The following is a 19,031-nucleotide window of genomic DNA, read 5'->3' on the forward strand; positions in this document are numbered from 1 at the left end:
CGCGCTTGCGTCCCCTCTGAAATGAGAAAATCAGAGAATTCAGAAGAGAAAAAAAGGGTAAAAAAAAATTTCACACTTTTACCTCGTTCTGTCTCTGGTGTTTTATTTCAAATAGCAGTTTTTTGTCTCAGTGTAAAACCAACAGGTTTTCTTAATTGAAAATTTATGTCTGTATCCTCATCTATATTCAGGACATCTTACTACTTAATGGTAAGATATTCCTATCTATATTCATAGGACCACTCCAACATATAGGACACTGACTGGTTCGTGGTTAGTATCTTTATACTTATGTACATCTCTATAGGAATACTCCAATATATCTAGAACACTGCTTTCTTGGCTCTTCGCTATAGGCAGATTTTGTTTCTTCTGCCTCCCTATGTTAATAAGAAGGTGGTCCAGCAGGTTCTTTCCACGTCCTTGCTCACCACCGCCCCCCCGCCTTTAATGCTTTGGCCAAGGGTTTTATTGCATATTACCTTGGCATGCGCCCTTGGTTTGATCTGAATTTTCCTGTGTTCCGTTGTGTAGTTGTGCAGCCCAGCTCAATGGCTCCTCTTACAGGACTACTGAAAAACAGAACACCTTTTTTCATTGTCCTCTTCCCCAGAGAGAGCAGGAAGCTCTGCTGGTCCCATAGACTTGGACTCAGTAGAACTGCCTGCCTGCCTGACTGTTGCCCTAGTAAAGTTATAAGGGTAACAGCTGATGTATACCAGTTAAAAAGAGACCATTGTGATAGCACCAGCTATTCCTTGCTGTTTTGTTTTAAACCAAAATAGTTCAGTTTTAGAAGATAGTTTGGTTGGGTGATGATTTTCACTTTCTTTTTTACTCTTGTAATTTTATAGAGTCATGGAAAATTATACTTATAAAAATACGCTTAAAATATATTTTATTCTAATCTTTTTATTTAAAATAGTAGTGGCAGAAAAAAAAAGGGTAGCTAGGCATCAAGGCCCAAGCTTTAATCCCAGCGACTGAGGCAGGAGGATTGCAAATTTGAGGTCAACCTGGGCAATTTAGTTCAAAGGTGGTGTAGCACAGTGCTACAGCGCTTGCCTAGCGTTTGTGAGGCCCTGGGTTCAAACCCTAGTATCACTAACAAAAAAGAGTTCATACTGAATGATAATTGAGTGGGTTCAGTTTTCTTCAGGATTCTTTTTAAGATTATTTATTTTTGAATCACAAGTATTTTAATTCCTAGTAGTTTTCAGCACAAAATGAAATGTAAACCCCCACAGCATCTGTTTATACATATTCCCTCTGTTTAAAACATTTGCTTTTAATTTGAAGAGGAAATTTTCCACTGGTTGAATCAGAATCCATTATTCTTGGTAAAATCTATGCTTTATACTACCAAGTTTGAATTCTTTTTTAACATTGATAAAATGTTAACATTGGTAAAAGTTGATTTTTTTTCCTTAATTGAAGAAGTTTTGGTTTCATGGTGGAATTTAAATAAAATGTTAATCTTGATAAATTTAACTCAAGTTAATTTAAAAATTAGTGTCATTAATATTGAAGCAGCTTCGATACATTAATTAAACTGCCTGGATTTTTTTAGGAATACCATTAAAACAAACCTTAAAGGGAAGTCATAGATAAACATAATGTAACCGGAATTATCACTAAAGTAGCCTTGCATAGTACCACAATTTCATAGAGCTTTAATTTTGCAAGTGACTTAGCTATTTTTTATATCAACAAAGGAACCCAAATACAGCCTGGTCTTGTTATTAAGCATTCTGTTAATCAAAATTTTGCCAACAAAGTCTAATGTTCCTGTAGTGTGATGACTGATGAAAAATTCTAAAGTAACTTTTATACCATGCAAGTAGATTACATTGCTAAATGTTTTAGTAGTAAATATATTATTTACATTCATTAGAATACTAATTATTATGTTAATGATGGTAGTAACATACGTCTGTCTGACACTTTAAAACCAAGATTCATTATCCTCCTAACAATGTCTGCTAACAAAAAATAAATAAAGTTTTGGGCTGAGATTTAGCTTAGTGGTACCACCACCTGCCTTGCAAGCACAAGGTCACAAGTTCCATTCCCATACCAAAAAAAAAAAAAAGCTTTTCCATTGAGTGTTTTTTAATCAATAATTTTTTTGCTTATTAAAATTTGTGGTAATATTACCATAATATATTAATTTATACCATATAAAATTGCCATTTTTTTAGATTTGAGAATGATTTAAAAACCAGCGGTTTTAACAGCGGGGCATGATGGCTCATGCCTATAATCCAGCACTTGGGAGACTGAGGCTGGGAGGATTGCTGGGAGTTGAGGCCAGCCTGAACTACACAGTGAGAACCTGTCTCAAAAAACAAAATAAACAAACAAACAAAATACCCCAACAGTTTCATTTGATTCAACAGATTTTGTTTTTAATGTTAATACTGCTATTTCTTGTTTTTTCACCTTTGCAATATTCTGGATGATCTTCTGTTTGGGAAGTTGAGGGTATAGTTGAGGCCCATACAGCAGTCCTTCATTCTGGTCCATACTTTACAGTTCCCAGTTAAATTAGTGTTCAGTAGCCTATGACTATGACAGTGTGCCTTTTTATTTACAGATGAGCCATAATAGGTACTGTTATTACATTTTCTTCTTGTACAACTTTTATTTCTCCTAGATGAAATTTTTGTGTCTTATTTTTCATTTGCTTAGTTTTCTTTGTTTTTAGTCACTAATTCATCCTCAAACTCTGACAAAACTGAAAATCTTTCAGTATTTTCAGGTAATCTTTCAGTTTAATTTCTTTTTCCTGGGAGATGGTTCTACCGTACCTCTCCTTACTACAGTATAGGATTGGTTTGCTCTCTGGACTACTGCATAGCCATCATCCTGGGACTTCCCTTTGTCATCATCTTGGAAAATCCCTTTGCCATTACCTGTGTTGGATCTCCTTTTTCCTGGCTCCTGTGTCTTCCTTTTTCTTTAGTAGCTTCCTGAGAAAGGGCACATACAAAATCTCACGTTCCTTCCTGAATTCAGAATTTGCATATTTGGAATGCCTTTATTTTTACCTACACATTTGAATGGTGAGTCAGCTCAATGATGAATTAATTCTACATTGAAAATTAGTGTCTTTCTTTTGAAGGTATCATTTCATCATTAGCTTCTAGTGTTGATATTGAGAAGGCAGATGTCATTGTAATCTCTATTCTCTTTTTCCTTCTATTTGGAAAAATTTTAGAATCTTCAATATCCCTGGTGTTTCTGGCATTTCTTAATGCAGCTTGGTATAGGTCTTTTTCTTTCCTTTTGCTTATGGAGTAGATTATATTTACCAAAAATCACTGTATGGTATATCTGCGCATGCACACGCACACACACACAGAGCCCACCTTACCCAGTATGCTATTCTTTGTATGTTTGACTTGCCTCCTTCTAGAGATTGGGTCTTTATTTCCTTCCCTAGGACCTATGCAGACATAAATTTTTCCTGGAATGTTTTAGGTCTTAGTATCATGACTCAGGAGCACAGCTGGATAATCCACGGGCATGCATCTGGCATTGCTAGGTGTCCAGGGTCATCAAGCCAAGTTCCCCTAACACACACATTTGCCTTATGGCAGCTTTTCAGGCATTTTGAGATTAATCACTGGAGATGCCTTTGTATTCATTAGGAAATATGGGATATTAAGATTTTTTTTTTTTACTTTTAAATGAAATCATCAATGAAAATATCAGTTAACATCAAAGAGTTTCTTCAAACAGTAGAATGAAATTCACCTCTAGAATGAACATGATGGCTGTCAACTGAATTTAAAGGAATCTGCTATAGGAAATAACAAAGCCATTCATTGACCAAAACCTATCTTTAAGCTTCATGATTAAATATCTCACTGGTGAATGTGACGAATAAATTGCAAGAGTTTTTGTGACAAGAAGATAGAGACAAATTGAACTGCAGAGACACACATCAACTGGACATTGTTAGTGTCCTAATCATCTCATAGACACATATTTTTAAAATATTTTTACCCATAACTTTTTCCCTATTTATAGCTACCTTATCCTTCATCTAACTTTTTTACTAGACAACTACAGATTCCTGTCCAAAAATCTGAAGTGGGCACTCAGCACCACCTGGTAAGGCTACCACTGATTTTCTTATATTATATTGGCCATCTTTCCATTGTTGGGACAAAATATCTGACACATTTACAGGAGAAAAAGAGTTTGGCTCCTTTGGTTCTTGGCTCACAATTTCAGAGGTTTCAGTCCATGGTCAGTGGGCTCAAAGGAAGAAGCATCATAATAGAAGACATGGCAGAGGAAAACTGCTCACTTCATGGCAGTCAGGAAGCAAAGAAAGGAAAAGAATCCTAGAAGAGATATAGCTTTCAAAGGCATGCCCCCAGTGACCTACTTCCTCCACTAGGCCCCACCTCCTGTCAGCCCATTCACCCAATCATTGTTGGATTAGGTTAGTGACCACAGGATCCAATCACCTCTGTAGACTCCACCTCTGAACCCTGTTCCACTGGGGAGCAAGCCTTCAGTACATGAGATACTTACTATTGTTTATTTTTAAAATTTCATTTGTACATGTTTTTGTTAGTACATAAAAATTACATTCATCTTGGGGAGTTGTTACATGAACATAACACATCTTAATTTTTTTATACTCCATTCCTCTTCTCCTCCCCCCCGCCTTCCAACCCACCACATCTTGGTCCCTTCCCATTTGGAAAATACAGCCTATAAGCATTTTATAATGTCTCCCATTCCTTAAATTTATTAGCAGCCCACTGTTCTCACTCAAATAAGCTGGCCATATACCTCATTGAGGGTTTAGAAGACCTCAGACAGAATCTACCCTCCATGAAACCCTTCCTCTTACGAGGCCAGCTGCCCTTCCTACAACTTCCTCCTCATTCCTGCTCTGCCTCATTCCCCCTCGTAGCTCATAGCTTCTACATTGTGCCATCTTTCTTGCCTCATCAGCTCTCCAGAATTCTGTCCAGGTCAGAATATACACACAGGCTCTTATGTTGTCCATCTTTAAAATCAGAATAACAAATTGCAACTTTCTTTGCCTCCCATCTATGCCATTCTTTCTACTTGTATAATTAAATATATCACATGAGAAGTCCACATTTCCTCCCTGCCTCTTCTACATACTTGTCACTCTGAAATTCTGTTGTTGACTAATCTTCTTGTCTCACTCCCACTAGAATGTCAGCTACAAGAAGGCAAGAACTTCATCTGTCCTGCTTACCACTACACTCCCTAGGCACAAAAAGTACCTACTTAATATATTGGCAAAAGGGGCACAACTAACATTTTTTTAACCTAGCGAAGGAACTCTTTTTTTTGGATATGGGAATCACTCAGGGCATTGCACTTGCCAGGCAGGCGCTGCACCGCTGAGCTACATCCCCATCCGTAAAAGAGCTCTTTTTAAACACTTCTAACAAGAAAATCCATTTTCATTTATTTTTTATTACCACTTTTTCTACACTTACAGTTGAGAAAATTAGAAATACTATATTAAATTGATTTTTTCTCTAGGTTACATTACATTTCTTTCTTTTTTAAAGTGTGATTATACTGGCAGTCTTGCATCTGGATTCTGGAATCAGACTGCTTGGAGTTGAATTCTACCCCTTTTGCTTTTGACATATGACTCTTGACAGGTTTCTTTTTGTTTTCTTTCTTTCTTTCTCTTTCTTTCTTTCTTCTTTCATTTTTTGTACTGGGGATCAAACTCAGGACCTCGCACTTGCGAGGCAGGCACTGTCACATTTGCAACACATAATAATTACCATCACTTGATCAATTTGTACATATACATATCACATATGTTACATCTTAATTATTTTTGGTTCCCCTTCTTCTCCCTGTCCTCTCTGGGCAAGTTTCTCAAGCTCTTTGTTTCTTCATCCATAAGATGGAAATAATAATAGTATCCACCTCTGTGTTTGTGAGGGCCAAATTAGATACCATGTAAAATGCTAAACATGGTATTTGGAATGGAAGTAAAATAATAATTATTACAGCCTCCTCCAATTTATAATATTTGACTCAGGCTTGGTCTCATATTTGTTTAGAATACTTATATGTCCTAGGATATATTGGCTGTGAACATGACAGCTATTTTTGGTTTTATGCGTTTTTCCTGATTCCTTGCCTTTCTGTTCCCGAGATTATTCCATGAAATACATTGGTTAAATGACCTACAGTTGACCTATAGTAGTAGTATTTTGAATAGCACCCTATTGTAGTACTTCGAATAGTTTGGTCTTTTAATAAATCATTTTGATAATTTCATAAAATATTTTTATTTCAAGCCAAGTCCTGCTCTTTATTTGGCTTGTTCAGTGATAAATTTCCTTCTTTGAGTTACTTCACATTATGTTTCCTTATATCTTCTTTGCTGAAACATTCAAAACAACCAGTATGACATCAGGTTTTTTTAAAGTGACTATAGGATGGTTCTTTTCACTTCCTATGGAGCTGGGAAGGTAAATAGAACTGGAAATACAAAGTCCATTCTGAAGGCCACATGAGGAACACAGGCTCTGTAGAAGTTCAGATTAGAAAGAATTAGGTCCTGCTAGACTTAAGAAGTTATTTTCTTCATGTTAACTTGGTTTTGTTTGTTTGTTTTTTACTTTGTTCCTTGTTACTTGTGTTGATTTTTATTTTAGAAGTTTGCTTAATAAACATGGAGATAATTCAGTGTTTTGTTTGTTTGTTTGTTTGTTTGTTTTTGGTACCAGGGATCAAACTTGGGTCCTTGCACTTGCAAGGCAGGCCACCAAAGCGCTGAGATAAATCCCCAGCCCTGGGATATTTCAGATTTTATGGTAGATAATATAGAAGCTTAAACTGTGAACAGTTTTCTGTTTTCTTGAAGCAATTGACTTAGCAGTTACTCTGCCTTTTTTTTTTTTTTTTTTTAGCTGGATAGGTAGTAGGAACTCTTCAGTTATCTGAGCATTTCAGACTTGAGTGTAGTGTTGATTAAATTGAGGATTCTAAAAGAGTATCAGATAGTTTGAAAGAAATTGAGAATACTCCAACTAGTGCAGTCCTTTGAAAGCCAGCTGGCTAAGCCTTCTCTGCTCTGGAGGTAGGAAACACGTTGTTCCATGCCAGCTAATCCAGGAATAGCTGGTCAATGGCTTTCCTTTTCACTGACTACTCTGGAGAAAGCCAGCCTGGGCCTTCCATCTGCCCTAAAGATAATCTGACACCAGAGTTGCACGGAGCCTCCATTGTATTGCTCCAGGGAGTTAGAACAGGCCTGCATTGGAGAGGAAGGCACTTCATAATACCACAAGTGAATGTCATGTGAAGTAATAAATTGCTTTGGAAAAGTTTAAAATGAGTTTTGCCTTTTCATTTTCATCTTCTAAAGTTCTAGTCATTTGGATTAGTAAAATTGTTTAGCTTATTATAAAGCTCGCTCCCATGTAAACCATAGGCTTCAAAAAAGAGCTAATTTTGTATGTTGTCCTAAAATCTCTCATTTTATCTGCTTCTATGTTTTCCTAATTATATAGGTGCAGATACAGTTCTTCACTTCCTTTAGCAAACTTAATGTCATAGTAGTTTGAGAGCAAAAGAAGTGCAAATATGGCACTATAAGATAATGACCATTCATTACATTTGATGATACTACCTATTGAAATTTTTTTCAAATTTGGAGACTGGTTACCTATGGTAAATTCATGTAGGCAAACCAAAAAAGAAAAAGAAAAGAAAAACAATATGAACTACCTGTATCTCTTTATTAATCTTTCCCAAATCTAAGCATGTGAAATTATGTTCAGGGATATATTCTTGAAACAGGATCATCAGGATCATCATCTCCAAATAGTCTCACCAGGATGTAAGGCCATCTCATAGTGACATCTATTAACCCATTAATTGCCATGGTTGATTTGACTGGGCCTCTAGCCCCTTCCTCCCTCACCACTCCATGTTCCTTTTCCCCCAACACACACTAAGTGCTGTATGGAAGAGGACAACCTTCCATGATGGAAGATGTTCCTTGGTCAAGAATATACGAGTAGCTGTGGTCCCCTGCTAGAACCTCCAAATAAATATACTCTCAAGGTTCAAATAGTCTCTTCATCTTGGAATGAGTGAAAAAGTTTGGCAGATAATAAAATATCAAATTATGAGTTAATGTAGTTTGTGGGAAAATGAAGGGGTAGGAAAATCAAAGGTGTAGGCTTTCTTCAGTGAAAAGAAATTATAAATTGCAAAATTTCCTGGAAATACCTTGGAAATCTTGCACAGCTCTAATTAAATAAAAGGTTTCACTCATACTTCATTATAGGATTTTTGTTTTGTTTTGTTTTGTACCAAGAATTGAATTTGGGTCCTTGCACTTGTGAGGCAGGCAGCAGAACCACTCTTGATTATCTCTGAAAACAAGCCAGATGAAATTTTTTTGTATGTTTTGTTTTGTGTGAAGCAGGATTTCACTATGCAGCCCAGGCTGGCCTCAAACTCACAGTGATCCTTCTACCTCAGCCTCCTGAGTGCTGGGATTACAGGCATATACCACTATGCCCATCCAGATGGAATTTTTGTGGTAATTATAAAGATGATTTATTTTTTAAAATCACAGAACAGTATGTAATAATAGCCAGAGATAATAGTATACTAAAAAAAAAATCTTTCCTGTTAGTTAACCTATACTGAAAACATTTTATGCCTATATCTTTGCATGTACAGTATTATTTATTTACTTCTTACAACCCTTAAAACATTACTTATGGATGTTAAAACTAAAGAAGTAACCTATTCAGATTCCTGAGTCTGGGGTCAGGTTTAGACCCAGACCTTGATCCTCCAAAATCCTATCACCTGTCACTTTGATGTCAGCCTTCACAAGAAGTCTCCTATTCAGATGCTACCCTGCACTGATGCTTCCAGAAGGCTGAGAAGTTCGGAGGCCTTTGCAGAGAATAGCTGGAGATGGAGCAAATTGGGGAGCATCTACATATTTTTATCCCCTCTGATGTTCTTGCAAAACTACTGCAATAAATAAAAGTGACTTGTTAGAATGGGCAAAGAGAATATGTTAGTTTTCAAGGGTTGCTTCTGCAAATTACTGCTAAATTTGTGGCTCATAACAAAAACCAATACTCTCACAGTTCTGAGGTCCAGAAGTCAGAAATCAAGGGGTTGGCAAGGCTGCTGCACTCTCTCCAGAGACTAGGGGAGAATCCTCCCTGACTTCTAGCTTCCGTAGCTGTACACATTTCCAATCTCTTCTGCCTGCATGTGGCCTTGTCCTATTTTTCCCTCTTATAAAGACACTTGGCAGGGGATTTGGAGTCCATCTAAATAATCCAAAAAGGATCTCATCTGCGGATCCTTAGTTAAATCTACAAAGACCCTTTCTCCAAAAAAAAAGTCACTTTCATAGTTTCTGGAAATATCTTTTGGGGAGTTATCACTCAACCCACTACCAGGGGTAAGAACTTCTTAGGTGATAATTTTCAGTTTCACTACCGTGTCACACAGAATCCCAGATTAGACAAGTATTTCAGTAAATGCAAGGTGCACGGTGCAGAGTGGTATTAGAACGATGGAAGACTGAGGTTCAGAAGAAGGTTTAGAGGATCAAGGCAGATATCATGGAGGTGTAGTATTGCTTGAAACAGATCATAAAGGATGGATAGATTTTTATCAGGTGGTTGTGATAGTCAGGGATATACAGAAGATAGTGGACATTATCAAGAAAAAACATAATCAGTATCTTCAGGTAACCATAATTAACATATGTGACTAATGTGGTATTTAGAGAAATAGTGTAGAATGAGATTCAAATGTCTGGGCCAATTCACAGGAGATCTTTAGCATTGGGCTGATGAATTTGTTCTTGGTGTAGAGCTGCTTACTCATGAGAATGTATTATACGAGTTTCTAATAGGGCCTTCAGAGTACTAGAAACCCTACTGAAAAGGGTTTCAAAATGGTTCATAATGACAACAGAAAAGGTTAAGAACCATTGTTCTGTTAGAAACAAAATATTTTATGTTTTGAAGATATTTCTGGAAAGCTGTTGGTTTTCTTTTTGGTTTACTTTTAAGTTAATTTGAAGATTAAGCTCCAAAGAACCTATATCAGCAGTGTCTGAAATACATTGTGAATGTTGCATACTAAAATTTAAAATACTATTTCAGGCGGAATGTGAAGGAGGTCCTAGATTCTTAGAAAAGTAATCAAATGACTGCACAAAAAGAAAAATTTACAACATTCATTTTAGAATGCAGCTGCGACTTCTTGTATCTGTGTCTCAATTTTCTCTCTTTCAATTCACTATCACCATCCATTTAGAACTCCAGAATTATATAAAACTATGACAGTTCTGAGGACAGCTGTGTTCTTAAAGTTGTGTTTTTAAATGTTTTCTGTAAAACTCCTTATTCTCTACCGTTGATTTTCAGTGAGATATCCTACTTCAGAAATAAAATAATATTAATATTATATACTTGTCTGACCATATCATGCAAGGAGAAAATTGATATTTTCCATATAAATCTTCTTCCATTTCTACATAATCAAGTGCCATGTAAATTTTTTGATCCTTTTATTTTCCACCCGAGATTCATATTACATGATAGATTTACCTGTACTGTTTTTCAGATTTCTCTACTAGTGAATTCTTTAAAAATTATAAAAACAGTCAAAAGTAGAGAGTAGTACAACATACTCTCATATACCCACCACTCAAATTCAGCAATTAACAAGGTTTTGCATTTATTTCATTTATGTTTTTTGTTGCACCTTTCTTTACTGAGTTATTTTAAACCAAATTCCAGCTATTCACCATAGTGTATCTCTGTACACATCTCTAAAAAATAAGGATATTTCCTTATAGAAGCAAAATACCATTGTCATACCTAACAGAATTAGCTGTTTCACCTTGCTATCATCTCACAGCTAGATCCAATTCAACTTTGTCTGATTGTCTGAAGAATATCTTTTTAAGAAATGGTTGGTTTATACTCAGGTTTGTAGTCACCTTGGTCATTTTGTCTCATGGCTATTTTGATCTAGGGCAGTTCCTCCTCTTCCTTTTTTTGTGTTCTGTCATGAACTTGTTGCAGAAACTGGGTCATTTGTCCTGTGGACTTTTCCCATTTGGGGTTTGTCTTGCTTAATCATGGTGGTGTTTAATGCTTTGTTCCTTGTATTTCATAAAAGTGGAAGTTTAACTCTAGAGGCTTGATTAAAGTCAGATTTAAGTTTTTTGACAGGTGTTTGATATCTAGCCACTTGCTGTGCCTGGATACCCCATTTCTATTGTTACTGAAAAACCTGCTGGTGGTTATGTCAGCCAACGTAAATCGGTCTATGTGTGGTTTCAAAATGATGATTTTTCCTGTTCTATCATCTCTTCCATATTTATTAGCAAGAATTCTGTAAAGGCCTTTACCTCATCAACTAGGAATATTGGGGTACAGTTTATATGAGAAGCTACAGTGTAACTTTACACTTTTGTGTACTTGATAAAAGATAGGTTTTAATAAGAATAAAAAGAATTAAATTAATTGAATTAAGGATTTATCTGTTGTTTTAATGGATGATATATTGAAATTCTGAGTACAATAGTAAAATGTGAATGACTTTTTTTCTTACAATTAAGATAAGTGCTGTAGTACCTCTAAAAATTAAAAACAGAGATACCTAAAAGCCTTTTATAGGCTCACATCAAGCACCAGAAAGAAAAGAGTACTAGATTAGGATAAAAAGTCAGGGGACTCCCAAAGTTGATTTGGCCCAGCTCTTATTCCTTACATGTCTAATCCATTCATTCTTTATATGCCAGAGTCTCTGGTAAGGTAACTATCACCAAGTTACTAAATAGGTCCTGAGACTGGAGGCAAATATAAATGATAAAGGTATTAACACTACAACAACAGTCTTTTAAAGTTATTTCTTCCAATAAGATAAAAAAAAATAGTGCTTTTTTTGGTTTGGTTTGGTTTTTAAGTCAGGGTCTCACTATATAGTTAAAGCTAGCCTTGAGTTCTCAGCAGTCCTCCTGCCTCAGCCTCCCAAGGGCTGAGATTACAGGTGTGCCCAGTTTGTGGTGAACATTTTGAGGTATCTTTTTCCAGACTTTTTTTTTTTAAAAACCAGGGATCAAACTCGGGTTCTTGTGCTTATGAGGGAGGCAGCGGTACTACTGAGCTAAATCCCTGGCCCCTATTTGCCTCTTAAGCAAGATGAAGCCTTTGATCAACAGCTATTTGAATTTTGAAATGTTGGCATTGTAGCCCAGTGCCAGAGCACTTGCCTAGCATACCTGAGGATCTGGGTTTGAGTCTCAGCACAGAAAAAGAAAACTTTAAAAAAGCAATACTAAGACTAGAATACTAATTCAAACCTACTAATTTGAATATTCTTATCCAAACTTTTTCTTTAGTTATTTCTTCCCCTATTTTAACTTGACATTAAATTGAAGGAGCTTGACTTGTGAGATCTGTGGGCTATATATCATCTGTAAAGACACATGAAAATTATCAGACATGTTCTGCCTTTTAAAGGTTCTCTCTTAATACTCTTTCCCTCCATAGGTGTGTTTGTGTCCCTAAAACATGGTTAGTGTTATCATGAAATTGTGTGTAGGTCAAAGAAATAAACCTTAAAGGTTGTATATTTAGTAAAGGTTGTATATTTAGAATTAATACTTTAATACTTTCAAAGGTAGAGACAATTCTTCACTTAATATTGTTGTCTTTCTTTAAATTTCACTTTATGAGAGAGTTCCTTGATCACCATTTCTCTTAATACTTCTTGTTTAACTTTAATATCTTCATCCTCTTTCTTTTTTTTTTTTCCTTTTTTTTGTAAAGACAGGGTTTCACTATGTAATAGAGGCTGACCTGGAACTCACTATGTAGCCCAGTGATCCTCCTGCCTCAGCCTCCTGAGTGCTGGGATTACAGGTGTGTGCCACCATGCCCAGCTCTCCTCATCCTTTTTTACTGAATTATGAATACTGTGTAAAGCCTTATTTGTCTGCTCTGTTTTACCTCAAAGTATTTTTTTTTCAGCTTTAATTGAGTTTATTGGTACATTTTAGGGATACAGTACAGTTACATTCATTGTTGGGATCTTGTACCTCTACATGACAAGTCTTGATTCTCATTTTTCCCCCTTACCCCTGCCCTCCCTTCACCCCCCTCCTCCCCTCCCCATTTACAAACACTTTATTTTTCATCTTTTCATTATCTCACATTTTTTTCTTTTCCCTTATTACCCTTTCAAAATATTTTTTTAATGTAAGTCTATCTTTTTTTTTGGTACTGGGGATCAAACTTGGGACCTTGTGCTTGCGAGGCAGGTGGCAGCACCACTGAGCTAAATACCCAGCCCCAAAACAGTTTTTTATTCAGTTGCTAAATCCTTGTCCTCTGAGGAAAGTAACTTGGTATCAGATGAAAATTTTAGCAGGTCAGGGGTTAGCTTAGTAACTCTCTGTAGACAACATCTGATCACATTATTCAAGAACAGTAAAAGAATGCAGTATGATCAAAACCTATGGTGTGTGTTTAAATTTTTTTCACAGTAAAAGACACATTGCCATTAATTCCCTTCAAGATATTCCTCACTTTGAACCCACTTATTTCATTTTTCTTGCCCTTTCTGAAGCAGCTCTGGAAGTCCTCTCTCATGAGTGTCTTTAGTAAAGTTGTCTTGGCTACCACATTTTCCTGAATTGATTCAAAACATTTACTTTTCACGGTTAACCTAACTTAGGGAAAGAGCCAAAAGTTGCTTGGTGCCAGATCTGGTGAATAAAGTGTTGGGGACATATGGCAGTGTTTTTATGAACCTACCTTTCATTAGATGGCACTCGATAGCAGCATTCACCATATTTTCAGTCAACCCTGTATGTGCTAGTGTGATTTCTCCATAGGCAAATTGTTGAAATGAATGTGGTATTTACTTTAAAAATAGTACCACTCTGGATCTTCTCTGAAAAATAAAGATGACTACTATAAAGATATGCTCAAAAGACCATAGACAGAAAAAAAAAAAGATCATTGATAAATTCAATATTATTTGGTTGAGATAGGATCTCACTATATAGTTCAGGCTGGTTTTGAACTCACTATGTAGCCCAGGTGGCCCAAGCTGGCCTTGAACTTGTGATCCTCCTGCTTCAACGTCCCAAGTGCTGACATTCCAGGCGTGTGTCACCATGCCTGGCTAGCATAATCATTTTTGATCAGTTGAGCTCAATGTGAAAGGTGATTATTTCTCTTTTGAACTCTAACATGATTTTAGTGCTGAAAATTACATTTTCTACTTGTTGAATTAAACAGATCCTTGTAGAACACCTATCAACTGCAAGTCACTGTGTTAGGTGCTAAGCAAGAAGGGTTGATTTTATCACTTGGATAAAGAACTTTCAGTACCTTCCTGCAGAAAGCCTTTCTAGGAAATTATGTTTCAACTTTATTGCTCTTGTCTTTCCCTCACCTTTGTTTTATACAACCACAATTACCCTGTGCTTGAACCCCACCATCCAGGCTTTGTCTCTTACCTTGGGTGTTGGGAGTGGGACTAGAAAGTGTGGGAACACAACAAGTGCCTTGAGCATCTGATCTTTTGAGGTCACAAAGCTATACATTCTACCAGAAACAAGGACAGTTTTTGTCTTTTTAAGAATATTTCAAATATTTCATCCAATATATATTCTGCTTAGACTGTCTTACCTTTATTCATGTCACATTTATTGAGCATCTCTTATGTGTCAGGTATCGTTCAGTCTGAATTTATAGAAATGCATATTTTTTGGTAAGAAACACTTCACTAATAGCTCTAGTACATTTAATAAAGTTAAGTTATAATTCACTTCTGAATTTATTAGATTTTAAGATGTCAATTAATGTTCTTTTTATGACACGAACAGTGTCATATATGATCTGACTTTCAAGTTCCTGTAAAGCTGGAGAAAACTAGGTCCTCAGAAAATTTTAATACTTTCTACAGGCTAAGATAACTTCTAACAAACGCAATGAAATCAGTAGAGCCTGTATTTAGATTTTATTCAGGCTGACTTCCATCTCTCTTAGAAAATTAAGCATATATTTTTGGCACAGTGTGTTCCAAGTTTATTTTCATAAAGGCAAAAAAAAAAAAAGTAGAGTGATATAAGGGAAAGCATATGGGATTTGAGCAACTTCTGGCCATATCTGTTACTTGTGTGGCCTTAGGGACCCACTACCTCTTTTAGCCTTGGATGAGGGTAATTACAATTGCATATTTCAGAATTACTGTGGATACAGTCCATCGCTTCTTGGCCTTTTGGCTAAGATCAAGTGTGAATGTAGTCTAGCAGGAGAATCAAATTTGAGCCAGCCTGGACAGCCTAGCAACATTTGGTCTCAAAATAAAAGAGATGGGGTTGTAGCTTAGTGGTAAATGCCCTGGTTCTATCCCAAGTACAAAACTAAATAAAGCGCTCTGCTAATGATGATTGTTGTAATGCATGGACTGGGACAGTGAAAGGAGTAAATGAAAGAACAAATCTTTGCTGCACCCTTTCTCTCCTTTTCATAAATATGAGGCCAGTTAAATTCTGCCAGCTGGGTTTAGTTACTGAGCTGTGTGCCTGGTCAGAGGTTCAAGTCCATAGGTTGTCATATGACATAAAAAAATTGTTAATACATCATTTCATACTTGCTTAACATTTTAAGAATATACGCATATATATCCCCTCTCTGCCTTAAAGAACTTCTAATCCTTTTCTTGCTCTCACAGACTTGATCTATTCTGGACCTTTTATATAAATAGAATCACGCAATAAATGGTCTTTTGTGGCTGGCTTCTTTCTCTTAGCATATTTTCAAGGTTCATACTTGTTATCTTTTTATTATAGTAAGGTTCTTAAAGGCAGGATGACCTATTCTGTAAGGAGAGATAAAGTAAAGAAAATTGACTTCTTTCCCCTGGTTCATTGTTAGTTACAAATGCTGAGAGAAGCTCCCTACTGTTACTGTAGCTGCAGACCAAAGAATGATGTTCTAGTATAGATGAGGGAAAGATTTGTGTCACATCATTCTTCTTAGTTGCTTTTGTATATATGAATGATGTTATGATTGTTGGTATATTTTTAAGTACAGAGGACAATAATCTGTAACTCTATAGGACTATTGTAACCAAAACTGTTGTACCATTATCATTTTTATTTGATATTTTCCTTTTGTAACTAATTTTTCTGCTGATTAGTCTGTATAAAACACCAGAATTATATAATATCTAGGTCTTCATGCTTCATTTTTAGTTATCATGTGAGCTTTATGAACTAAATTATAGGTATTTTATTTTGGAATAACCAATGCATTACAGATTGACTATCTCCAATCCGAAAATCTGAAATCTAAAATGCTCCAAAATCTGCAACTCTGAGTATCAGCATGATAAGTGTAAAGTTCATTGTTACTGAGCAGAATAGCAGCATCCACATTACAGAGGGCAGGATGGAGAAAAGCACAGAGCAGAGAATAGAAGGCACCTCTGAGAGATCTGCTAAGCGTGATTCTTGAACACTCTCATGTACGTCCATTGTGTTGGCCTGAGATGAGACATGTGAATGTGCACATCTGCAAGGAAGATTGGGAAGTATAGCCATGTACCCAGTTAAAAATTCTCATAGTAGGAGAAAGGAAAACAATTTGGGGAAAAGCAAGGGAGGAGAACAAACCATTATTGTCTCTGCACAGTCTTGTTAATCATAAACAAAAGGGAAAACCAAGGAACATATGCCATTATGTTTCTTCCTCTAAAAAAGGAGGATTCATTGTTTCTAATAGCTGATAATTGATTTTCTAAATGGATCCTTTTAAAGGAGGAAGGCTGACTTAATGGAAACTTCTCTTAAGAATATAATATTCTTGGGCCAGGGAGTTAGCTCAGTGGCAACATGCCTGCCTCACAAACACAGGGTCCTGTGTTTGATCCCCAGAAACGGAAAAAAAAGACCCTGTGTCAAGAAAGAATATATCATTCTTTTTTGTAATTGGGTTAGTACAAGGGGGTCACCCAAGAGAGACCTGCTAGATATATTTCCTGGTTTTACTTATAGGTTGATAATATGGTTTATGAACCAACCTCTTGTGAGTTGAGTTAGTATAAATTTTTCCACAGAGCATATTAGCCCTTGAGGAAAATGATAAACAGGGAATAGACCCACCCCTAGATATATGTGACATTTCTGGAAACATATACCTTGATGGCTTTGTCTGTCTGACATGAGATACCCTTCTCTCCTTCCTGATCTTATAGGACAGAAAATCAGTACATTCTAATATATCCACCTGTAAAATGAAAGCAATAGTACTCTACAGTTAAAAATTATAGTAGTGGTCTGGTTATTTTATCTTGTACTGGGGATTGAATCCAGGTCTTCACACTAAGCTATATCCCTAGCTTTTAAAAAAATTTTTTTTATTATTTTACACTTTGAGACAGGATCTCACTAAGTTGTCCAGTCTGGGCTCAAACCTGTAATCCTCCTGCTCAGCCTCTCAGAGTGCTAGGATTAGACATATGTACTACCTCATGTGTGGCTTAGTAAAATGTTTTTTACAAAAGGAAATAAAGCTTCTGGGACTAATGATGCCACAAGTCTTTACTCTTTAAAAGCCATTTAGGGAGAAATTATTCACTGTTCTGGAATGACTGACCTTTTTAGAGTTTTTCAGAATATAAAGTTGACAGAACCTGACTCACCCCACAGAATATTGAACTAACATACCTCATCTGCCACATTGTCTCAGTTGTTCCATTCTCTTCCTAAAAATCATCTTTTGATTGAACTCAGGATCTCAGGACCTTGTGCTTGAAGGCAAGCACAGAACCACTGAGCTAAATCCGCAGCCCTTAGCATCATCTTTTTTTTTTTTTTTTTTTTTTTTTGTACCAGGGATTGAACTTGCAACACTGTGCTTGGGAAGCAGGCAGCAGAACTACTGAGCTAAATCCCTGGCCCCCCTTAAAATCATCTTAATGATGGAGTTTTCTTAAAAGAACAAGGCACTACTGGTAGCAAAGGAAGGCTTTTGAGGCAATGCCTAGAACTGTAATATCTAGAAATAAAGAGGATTATACCTGGTCAGAGTATATAAAAAGCAGCCTGAGGGGCTGGGAATTGGGCTCAGTGGTTTCGCTGTCTGCCTCGTAAGCGCAAGGGCCTAAATTCAATCCCCGGCACCAAAAAAGAAAAAGAAAAAAGCAGCCTGAGCTGGACACTTGGCACACATGTCTATATTCTGAGGTACTCAAGAGGCTGAGGCAGGAGAATCTTAGCATTTGAGGCCAGCCGGAGCAATTTAGCAATACCCTGTCTGAAAATAATAAAAATAAGAGTGGGAGGGGGCTGGTTAGTAGGTCAGTGACACAGTACTTGCCTAGTTTGTGCAAGGCTCTGTGCTCAGTCTCCAGTGCCCCCTATGTACACACAGCTGGATTTATAACTATTTGAGGATTGCTGAGTCAGTCATGAGCATCATAGAATTTTTCTTCTACAAAATTAAGAACCAAAAATTGATAGGTTTTTAATTTTTACAGATTAGCCATCTGGAAATTATGTTGAAGAAATGTACCTAAATTAGGCTGGGGAGGCTGGGCGTGGTGACACAGGCCTGTAATCCCAGCTGAGGCTGGAGGATCACTGTGATTTCGAGACCAGCCTGGGCTACATAGTGAGTTCCAGGTCAGTCTCAACTACATAGTGAGACCCTGTCTCAAAAAAACAAAAAATAAAATAAAATAAAAAATAAATTAGCCTGGGGATATAGTTCAGTGGTGCTCTGCCTGCCTGGCAAGCACAAGGTCCCGAGTTTGATCCCTGGTACCAAAATGTACCTAAACTAATGCTATTTATCCCGATTTCATACTCTACCTGTCACTTCAGAAAGGAATCCACTGTGACCCAAAGTGACCCAGGCCCACATGTGGCTTCAGTCCGAAATGATTCCTTACTCAGGAAAATTCAGACATTAACCTTAATACCA

At 36.6% G+C, this 19,031-nt stretch overlaps 1 protein-coding gene across 2 annotated transcripts in view; it reads left to right on the top strand.

The window, feature by feature from the left end:
- Positions 1-19,031, top strand: part of Rnf24 (ring finger protein 24) — a 52,024-nt gene that overhangs the window by 400 nt on the left and 32,593 nt on the right. The window contains exon 1 of one of the 2 annotated variants that reach the window (XM_033761211.1): positions 4,099-4,119. The exons of the other annotated variant lie outside the window; for it this stretch is intronic. The gene's annotated coding sequence lies outside the window, so the exon portion shown is untranslated. Of the gene's footprint in view, positions 1-4,098; positions 4,120-19,031 lie in introns of those variants that run through there. 2 annotated transcript variants of the gene reach the window in all.

The sequence above is a fragment of the Fukomys damarensis genome, unplaced genomic scaffold (assembly GCF_012274545.1).
Source record: "Fukomys damarensis isolate Sample0158 unplaced genomic scaffold, DMR_v1.0_HiC HiC_scaffold_7, whole genome shotgun sequence".
Classification (NCBI taxonomy): Eukaryota; Metazoa; Chordata; class Mammalia; order Rodentia; family Bathyergidae; genus Fukomys; species Fukomys damarensis.